At 41.9% G+C, this 10,800-nt stretch overlaps 1 long non-coding RNA gene across 1 annotated transcript; it reads left to right on the top strand.

The window, feature by feature from the left end:
- The first annotated feature begins 1,522 nt into the window (after positions 1-1,522).
- Positions 1,523-8,472, top strand: LOC131910511 (uncharacterized). The gene is made up of 3 exons (XR_009379144.1): positions 1,523-1,702; positions 6,098-6,237; positions 6,671-8,472. It is a non-coding gene; the product is annotated as an uncharacterized LOC131910511 (long non-coding RNA).
- The last annotated feature ends 2,328 nt before the right edge of the window (positions 8,473-10,800 follow it).

Here is a 10,800-nt window from a genome sequence, read left to right as displayed (position 1 = left end):
TCCTGGTCTGTATATGCACCCACACAGTCAAGCATGCCTGCATACACATGCGCACACATGCATACACCACTCACACATAACTGGTACATGCACACACATGCACACACCACTCACATATAACCTGTACAGACTGAAAACATAACCCCAAGGCTTGGTTTAGCAAGTTTACAGTGTGTGTGTGTGTGTGTGTGTGTGTGTGTGTGTGTGTGTGTGTGTTAATTCAGGGAGATAATTTTGCCTCAGATAGCTTACTTCTGTGCTTACTTCTGTGAGGTAGGAAATGTGTAAAAGCCAAGTGAGAAAAGTATCCAGATCAACAGGTCAGATCGTATCCCCAGTGCCTGAGAGATTGTGTGAAAAACCAAAGTTGAGGGAACAAGACTCATGAGGCAACTGCGGTAGAACTCTCCATCTCTTCTATTCGTCTCCTTCTTCCCTTCTCCTGGAATGTGGGGAAATGCTGGCATGTCCTTTTCTTTTGACAACACAAGCCCAATCACCACCCCCACGGAGGCATTCCAATTATCTTCCCTGTGACTTTGCCCTGTTGTCTTCAGGGTCAGCTGTAGTCATCTCTTATGCTGTATTACACAGATTCAGATTAATTAGGGAGAAATGAGTGCCTTTGAAAGCGTACCCACATGGAGTCTGCAGCCAGCGAAGGGCCAAGTGCCTGTGGATTTCAACAGCGAGCTGTAAGGAGTTTCCCAGGCCACCTGGGCTGACTCCTTTGCCTTGAAAATTGAGAGACTAAGCCTGGCAGGAAATTTTGGCTTTCTGAACGCATGAGGAGTGAATGCTGACTTGGCTGATAAGACTTTTCCATTGAGAGGCCAATCTTCAAGAAAATGCCAACTGAGCCCACCAAGGCAGCCTGTTTAGAACCCAGAGAGGACAGGATTTCCCTTGAAGATCAGTAGCCATCTAGGAAGTACGCATTGAGTACTTTCCTCCTTGGTTGAGTCCTGAGAGTAAAACAGAGACTACGGATTCCTGGGCACCTCATGGGTTTGAGAGTCTGTTGGGGAGAGAGCAACTGGAGTGATGGTGTGCTGAGTGCTAAGTAGAGAAAGTAGAGTACCAGGAACACCAAGGCAGAAGCAAAGCCCCGCCTCCCAGAACCTTTGCTTGATCTGGCCTGGAGTCTCTTCTTTTGTCCAGAGGTGTCCGTGCATTTTCCAGTAGAATCTGCGCCTCTGCGGAAGCCTATGAGGAGAGCCTTTGTGAGTTATCTATGGGCCTCCTGTGCTCAAAGGAATGCACAGTTGGAAGAAGGGGCAGACTAAGACCCAAGTGACTTGCGTGAGGTATCTGATGCACTGAGTTGAAAAAGGCCAGATTTCATGCAGGATAGAGCCTGTTTACTGTGGCTGAGGTGGTAGAAGACATTGATCCTGGCACCCCAGGCTACTCCTCCTTTACAGACAGGACCCTGTCCCCTGAAGTTCTGTACTTTCCATTGTGACATCTCAACTACCAAATGCCACAACCTGCCTCTGGAGCACAGTGTCCCCAGGTTCCTTCTCCCGATACATCCACTCATCCTCGCCTTCCCTTTTTACTACTCTGCTACTTCCTGAAGAGCGAGCTTCACTAAAGAGGAACATATGAAGTCAGGAACCAGGGTGATGTAAGGAGCTCTTGATACCTTCTAAGGAGACCTGAACTTGGGAGATGACTGCTCTGCCAGCTGACTTTGTAGGTGAGTGTTGAGGGCCACTGTGAACATGGAATGGAACTCCACAGAGAACATGACTCCTGTAGTCCTGGTACTTGGGAGGTGGAGACAAGAAGATCAAAAGTTCATAATGAATTCAATGACGTCTTGGCCCCCATTAGGCCCTGTTTATCAATCAGTCAATCTACCACAAAACCCAATGAAACCACTACCTCGCCTCCTTGTTTCTTTCCCAGAATCTGAAGGGATCCACTTTCTTGTGCTTTTTTCACTAGTGTTCTGGATTGATACATTAATTCCTAACTGGTGGCACTTACTGAATACTCACCATTTGCTCTGCACAAGCCTTTCCCCATCAGAATCATCCCGAGAAACAAAAAAATATAAGAGATATTGGTAGCCTTTGATACTCCTGTCATACACTGTGCTGGGCTATCCACATTGCAAGGCAGATTAACGGAGCGGGGTTTGGTCACCTGCTGGGCAACTCTCACTCTATAACAGGATAAGATATGAAAACCCTGTCGTGTGTGGACAGCTAGAGTTGGGTTTCCTCATGACCCCTTAGTCAGGATGAATAGAAAGTCTTGGTGATACTGGGATAGAGTCTCCTTAGGGTTAGCTTGATTTTTTTGCTGTGATTTTATTGTTATAAAATTCACATAACATAAAAGTCACCATTTTGAAGTATATAGTTTGACATATTTTGTATTTTATGTGTACATTAACGTTGATTTTTGGAGTATCCATAATGTGAACACCACTGTAGACACAGTTCTCACAGAAGAAAGGTGAGGCAGCTCTGGCCCTCTGAAAGTAGTAGACCATCTGCTGTTATGTGAAGTTCAAGGCCACCTGAGATTAGCATTAGTGTCTTCACAGTGGGACATTGTATTGCTTTTCTTGTTCTGTGACAAAATACCCAATAACAGCAATTTACTAAAGGAAGTTTCTCAGTGGCAGGGGTAGTTCACTATGGTGGGAAAGGCAGAGCAGCAGGAATCAGGGGCACTGTTCATGCTGCATCCAATCAGGAAGCAGAGAGAGATGGGTGCTGATGCTGCACGCAGCTTTCTCCTCCTGATCCAGTTCAGCACCTCCGTCTGTGGAATGGTGGGTCTACATTCAGGTTAATTCTCCCCATTTGAGTCAAAACACCAGAAACATGCTCACAGCAGAGCCAGAGGGATGTCTCCTAAATGTGATTCGAAATCCAGTCAAGTTAATGATTAGTTTTAACTATTAAAATTGGGATTTCCAGAAAGGGTGACAAAACCTGTTAAAATAAGGTTTTGTCAAAGAAAGCAATAGGTTAGCACATTTGTTGAACTTATACTCCAAGAATAATTGCCCTAGCATTGTTATTATGTTGAAGCCAGCTGCCAGATTTTATGGGTTAATATTCCCAGGCCTTCTGAGGCATCCATGTGTCTAGACATGAGTACTTCTGGAAGTCAGGGCAGTGGAGTGGGTTAAGGCAAAGCATAGAATAGACATGTGCCTTTTGCAATTGGCCTGAATATTAGACTGACAGGTGACACCTCTGACTCTGGGCAAGATTCCTTATTTCTTTCAATTTCTTTCATCATTGACAAAAATAACATTAATAATTGCCTTGGGACGTGGTTGGAATGTTAAAATAATGATAATAAAAAATTGCTTGACACAGAAGGCAATCAGTTAAATGCCCCACAGTGCCTAGAAGAGTGGCTCATTTATTTATAGTAGGTGCCCAGTAAAATCACCCTCTAATAGCTTGGAGATGAAGAAATCAAGGATCAGGTTTAGTATCCAAGTCTGCCTAAGGAGCAGAAACACATCAGCTATTGTTATTGTTATTGTTACTGGCAATAAACATTTCTCTCAAGCCTTAAGTGTACAGTTCTGCCCAATAAACAAAATTAAACTCAAACTAGTAATGGCTTCTTGAGAACATAATTGCTCATGTTTTGACATTGCTGATTGTGAGGCATGAAGCTTTTCCATAATAAGAAGCACTTTGTGGGCATCTGGCTTATGAAGCAGAACACTAATTTGTATTGTTTATTAGAACACATAGGGGAAAGGGTGACACATCCTATTGACTCATTGCTGGCCCATCGCCCACCCCTGATTGGACTTGGGACTGAGTGTAACCAGCATCCCCTTGCAAGCCAGGAAAAGGACATTGAACTCCCCTTCATTTGTTCCAAGAGAGGAGATGGAACTCATTTCTAGCACCACATTCTCATTTTATTTAGAACACTAAGAAATGATGTTAGGATGTTAGGCTCTCTCTAAAACAAAGTAAATGCTTTTGAAGGGAAGGAAACAAAGAGCCACTAGGAAAACTCCAGAACTGGGCTCAGCATCATCTCATCTGAGTCCTCTGCAATATGAGGCTCACATAGCTTTCTAATCTCTAAATCAACACAAGTAGCATTTCTGGCTTATGAGGTGATTCTGAAACTCCCTGTCTCTCTCTCTCTCTCTCTCTCTCTCTCTCTCTCTCTCTCTCTCTCTCTCTCTCTCTCTCTCTCTGTGTGTGTGTGTGTGTGTGTGTGTGTGTGTGTGTATGTGTGTGCATGAGCATGTAAATATTCTTATGTGTGCCTGTATCAATGCATGCATACATGTATGCTCAAGTGTGTGGTGGACAGAGGTTATGCTCCGGTTAGAGCATTCACCTTGTTCTTTGAGTCAGGGTCTCTCAATGATCTGGAATTCTGATTTGGTTAGGCTTGCTAGCCAGCAAGCTCCAAGGGTCCATGTAATTTTTGCCTCACCAGAGCTGGTTTTATATCTCTATGTCTTTTATATCTCTATGTCTATCTATCTATGTCTGTCTATCTATCTATCTATCTATCTATCTATCTATCTATCTATCTATCTATCTATCTACCTATCTATCATCTATCTATCTATCTATACCGATATAGTATGTCTGGATTTGGTGAATACCAACTTTTTAAAAAAGTATATGTTCATATAAAATACATCTAATTACCAAATATCACAATATCATGATTGCTATCATTATCTTTCTGTTATTATCTCAGCCTACTATTCCACTCAGCTTATATAGAAGTGAATTTCAGCGAATCGTTTTCCTGTGTCTAGTCTTGGACTGCACAATAAAGGACTTACAATGTGTGTACATGTTTCCGTGGAGACTGAGAGAACACTGAGAATGGACATCTTTAGAATTTACTTAAGGACATTTAGCAAATTGTGGAGATTTTCTAGGTTCCCTAGTTCAGCTTTAGATAATATTGGCAGCTTGAAATGTGAACACCAACCAATAAATGTTGTCAGGATGTGAACAGGAGTGTGGGAAGGAGGCACAGTTGTAGAATTAGTAAATCATTCAACCTCCCATTCTTAATTTTCTCACGTATAACACGAGTTCTACAGTCCATTCGGCTCTCAACTTTTCTGCTCTGATGATTCTGTAATTAGACAAACTGCTGCACAATTGGCTCCAATCTATAATCCTAACTCTTGTAAAAGCGATGCACACACTGGGATAGTTTCAGACGTAAGGAAAGAAAAACAATCAAATGCTTTAATAATTAGCATTTCTTCTCCAGCAGGGCTTGAAATATAGCCAGGCCGCTCCCAGGTGGCCTTGGTGGCTTCTTGATCTGAAAACTTAGGTTCCTGTTATTTTGGGGGACTTCCCTTCTTGGAGAATGCTCGAAGCAGGTTGGTGGAATGGTGCAGCATTTCAACTCCTGCCTTCATACTTGTGAGCTGGTCACCCTTGATCTCACAGAGCTATGTTTTTTCTGCCCAAGAAAATAAGCTGTATTCCTCCACTACTGTTTCAACTAAGCAGCAGAAACTTTCCTAGAAGATTCTCCACTCTCAGAAGACTTCTCCTCCGGTATATTGGTTGGAATTGGATCACACAACCATCTCCTAACTGCAAGAGAGACAGGAAATCAAACACCTATTATTTTCAACACTTGTAGAGGAAACTGGGCTCTGTAAAGAAACTGAGTGTGTTATACGGTTATACAATCAAAAGTATTTGGTCTCTTCTGGAAATGAAGCTAAGATTTTCACAATCACTTTACTATCCTTTCTGGTCTAACTTCCTGCTTAACATAGGAATGTGTGGGTTTTCTGTTCTCAAGTACTTGACAACCCACTACCGACATTTACCTTACTGAATTGTAAAAATGATTATGTTAAGACTCTCAATTTATTGGTAATACAACATGAAGTGAATATATTTCAATTGCTGCTATGAGTTCTTAATACAAATATCCCCTAAATTATTATTTTCTTTACTTCAATAGTATTTCATTCACTGTCTTAAAACACATTTTCTGTTAGTCTCAAAAATCAGTCATATTAATCTTAAAAAATTAAACCTCTAGTTGATTCACAATGCATTTTTTCTTCAATAAGTCTCTTATCCTTTCTACACTCCAGCCCCCAACTTCCTGCAGCTAGACTGGTGACGGTGGGGACCTAGACTGGAGAGACAGACAAGTGATCTCTTACTGCATACCTCTGCAATGAGGGACTGAAGAGGAGAAGGAAGACAGACATATCTTTAGATCTCAGCCAAGGTGAGACAGGAGTCCCCTTCCTAGGCTTCTTTCAGAGCATCATTACGCTCAATAGAGATGTGTGGAAGCATCTGTAAGTCATAGCTCAGGGTCCCCCAAAGCACTGTGAACTTCCTTGAGAGCGAGCTGTGCACTCTACCCAGCCTCCCATTAGGCACCACAGATCCATTTGTTCTATGCTACAGCAGTCTCCTGTAGGCTCGGAGCTCCCAGATATACCTTTTCTAACAGCCCAACTCTAACACGCACAGGCTCCATAGTCCTTATTCCTCTGGAATATCGTACAGTTCTCTATGGCAGCTAAAACAAATTCCTCCAGACAAAGTGGCACAAAGAGGCACGTGTATATTACCTATGACTCTGGAGGTCAAAGGTCAGAAATGGGCCTTGCAAAGCTGAGTTTTGGTGTCCATGGGCTGTTTTCCTTCTACAGGCTCCAGAGGAGACTCTGCTCCTTGTCTCTCCTGTTTTCCAGAGGCACCATAACCATCCCTGCCAGTTGGAATGAAGATGTTCTGAAGAGGTACTTGTGCCACTCCCTTTGAGTATCAGGCTATGGAGACAGTGCACCTCAAGGAATTGGAATTTCCCCAGGAATCTCTTGATGAGAGAAGGAAAATGATGGATCCTGGTGACAGTTAGTTGGGGAACTTTGTCTCCAGGAAAGCGACTTCACACATTTCTGACAAATTGTCAGATCATCTTGCAGAAGACACTGGAACTGAGATGATGCATGGTGGGTGGAACCACACTCTCTCTGTTAGGATTTCTATGGCTGTGAAGATACGCCATGACCATGGCAACTCTTATAAAGAAAAACATTTAACTGGGGCTGCCTTACAATTTCAGAAGTTTAGTCTGTACTGTCATGGCAGGAACCATGGTGGCATGCAGGCAGACATGGTGCTGGAGAAGGAGCTGAGAGTTCTACATCCAGATTGGCAAGCAGCAGGAAGAGAGAATGACACTGGGCCTGGCTTGAGCATCTGAAACCTCAAAACCCACCCCCAGTGACACACTTCTCCCCAAAAGGCCACACCTACTCCAACAAGGCCACATCTCCCTCCTAATTGTGCCACTCCCTATGAACCTGTGGGGCCATTTTCATTCAAACCACCATACATACCTTGATCAGAACTGCTAGGTCACACATACTGCTTGCCTTGTCTTTAAAACTAAACCTCGTATCAGGATCTTGAGCTTGGGGTCATTGGATCTCATTGATTCTCTTCCCCCATGTGGCCACATAGAAGAAATCTCCTTTTATCTTGCTTTTCATTATTACTCATTTTTTCCACTGGCATACTGAGAATGATCAGCAGAGCCTACATTGCTCAGGATAACTCTAATAACTCCAGTAACAGCATTACTTGGCTTGGGACACATTCCTCTAAGGATGCAGTCTTCTGAATCTACTCATTGATCTCCCAGGCTGTCTACCTTTCTCCACCTCCATTCCAGCACCATACTCAGCACCCACATAGGACTAGAAAGCCTGCAATCCAAGACAGCCAACACAATAAAGAGATGTTCCAATGCTTTAAAAAATTTCCCTCAAAATATAGACTCTATATTTATAATAGAGTCTTATGGGGTCCTTTCATTTTCACTTTAGGAAGTGAATTTTTCAGGTATGTGTACCATTTCCCTCCAATGAAAGGCATTTCTGCCCTGCTCCCTGACATTCTCTTATATCGATCAAATGTCCAGAAAAACTTAAAAGGAGACATGGCCCCACAAGGACACACAGCCTCGATGCCATTGCAGCCCTCATCATTTATAATATTCATACTTAATTCAACGCTTGGGCCTTTTTAAAAATGAACTTTTAAAACCGTTAGAGACAAGTTCATCAGTTAATACTATTTTATCTCCCAGACCTACATAAATAAGAATACTAAATGACCCCAGGGCAATTTTCACCTCTTACTTGACAATTTAATTTGTTTAATATGAACTCCGTTCTCATGAAGTCCTTCATATCTCAGGGGAGAGGTAATGTACTTGAGTTTCCATGGGCACATGAGAACACTACCCCTTCGAGACTCAGATGCTGTTTTTATATGTGTATGGCTATAACCGAAGCACTGGGATTACTTAAGCTAACAAGTGTGGATTCAGCCTAATAGGAATGCAAACAGACCTGAATTCATCGTTTTGTTAATGGGTCTTTCCTGGTGCACTCATCAACTTCCATTCCCTTCCCTGCCCTAATAAACACACTGTACTATTTTACGACCTCTCTTCTGAGTGTTAATAGAATAAAGGAGTCATTATGGCCTTTTACATACAGTCATAATGGAATGAAGGATTTGCTGGAGTCCACACTTCCCTACCATTGTGTAGATAGATCTCAGAGCTAGATAAGTACCATTCCTTCCTCCCTTTCTCAGCCCAAACATTTTCCTTGATACTCTCAGTTTCCTTTTGTAATCTGAATTCCATGTTTGTTCACGTGTGTGTGCATGCATGTGAGTGGGTGTGCCCATGTGTATGCACTTTTATATGTTTTGAACTGGCAAACTAGCATCCTTTGAAAAGTGAGTACCGTTGATATCAATGTAAGACAATGGACAAAGAGGCAAGATGGGCTCATCTCATTGCATGGCTTTGCAGCCAAGGTGAGAACCAAAGTCCTTTAGTTTGATTTGGGAGGTAGTTTCATAATTATCACACACAGATATTTGTTCTGAAGCACAACACAGTTTTACCTAATAGCTGATTTAAAGAGTTTAAGTGTGTCTATGTGTGTGTGTGTGCTGTATGCATGCATGTCTGGTGTGTGTGTGTGTGTGGGTTTCTGATATTTTCAAAAACGTGTGAACATGAGTACACTGATTAGCTAGGGCTATCATAACAGAATGTCACAGACTAAGTGGATTAAGCTACAAAATCTATTTTTTTCTTGATTCTGGAGGCTGTAAGACCAAGAACAAGATACTGGTAAGATTGTTTTTCCTTTCTAGATGGTAGAAATGGTCTTCCTCCTTCATCTCCATGCAGCCTACCCTTCATGTGTCTGTGTCCTAATCTCTTATGATGACAGTCAGATTGAATCAAAGCCCATTTTAGTGACTTGGTTTTAACTTGATTATGTCTTTAAAGATTCAGACTCCAAGTGTAGTTACATCCAGAGGATGTAGTGACGTGAATGAGAATATTCCCTAGAAGCTTGGATATTTGAACACTGGTCCCAGTTGCTGGTGCTTGTTTGTTTGGGGGAGGTTTAGGAGACACAGCCTTGTTGGAGGAAGTATGTTACTAGAAAGAGGCTTTGAGAGTTTAAAGACTCATACCACTTCCAGTTCATTCTCTGCTTCATGTTTGCGGTCCAAGACGTGACTTCTCCACTTCCGGTTCCTGCTCCCATGCCTGCCATTTGTTTCTGTGCCTCCCACCATGACCTCTTGTCCCTCTGGAACTACAAGACAGAAGAAACTATTTCTTCCCTAAGTTGCTTTTTGTCACGATATTTTATCATGTTTCGTTATAGCTAACTAACATAGAGGTGCTGAGGGTTGGGATTCTACCTTATGAGTTCTGGGGTAGACATAGTTCAGCCCACAACAATGGAGACAGTACTTGTTTATCAAGGTGCTCGAAGGTTTGAGATACTTTGGAAGGAAAGGTGAATTACATAAGCTACAAAGCACAGTCAGGTGGTTCACTCTGCCTATGAAGCGAATGTGTCTGGCTGTCATGTTCTCATAAATAAAGGTAATTCTCAGAGATCAATGCAATATAGATTTTTATACTTCCTTGTCAGACAATGCAAGGGATGCAAATGTACTTAATTTTAGAAGATAAAAGGTTTGAGATTCTGGGCAAGTGAGATGGCTCAGCAGGTAAGAGCACTTGTTCTTGCAGACAACCAAGGTTGAGGTCTGAGCATCTATATGACGGCTCACAATCATATATGAGTCCAGTCCCAGGGGATCTGCCACTCTCTTCTAGCCTCCAAGGGCATCAGTCATACTCATGGTACACAGACACAAACACACATGAAAAATATTTATATACATGAAAATAAAAAATAAATAAATTTTTAAAAAGAGAGCTTTGTGATTCATGGTTTTGCTTTTAATCAATTTTCAGTAAATATAATCTGGTAATGTTATATGGAAAATTCCAGAAGCAAGCAATTATTAAAATGTAAATTGCACATTCTGAGTAAGGTGATAAGATCTTTCCCAGTCCCTCTGTGCCGTACCTGGATTTGAGCATTCTTTTTCTAAAATATTCACACTAAGATATAAATCATGACATGATTCAGAGTCACCACTTAGTACCTAATGAAAGAAAAAAATAATATACTGAAGTCACTACATCACAATCACATGGTGTGTGTATGTGTGCGTGTGTGTTAATTGTGAGACAATAAAAGATATTTGTGTTACCTTTACTGACATACCTCAAATTGTTAAAGTTATAACTATACCACAGGTAAGTAGTTAAGATGAAAAAAGCATTAAATATGGGCTTAGATTATTTGGGGTTTCAGGCATCTTTTGTGGGGTCTCTGAAGATAAGCTTCATGGAGACCATTTGCTACTTCCTGGGACA

This window comes from Peromyscus eremicus, chromosome 5, assembly GCF_949786415.1.
Source record: "Peromyscus eremicus chromosome 5, PerEre_H2_v1, whole genome shotgun sequence".
Lineage (NCBI taxonomy): Eukaryota > Metazoa > Chordata > Mammalia > Rodentia > Cricetidae > Peromyscus > Peromyscus eremicus.
Note: the sequence above shows the minus strand (reverse complement) of the source record. Positions and strands in the feature narration are given on the sequence as shown.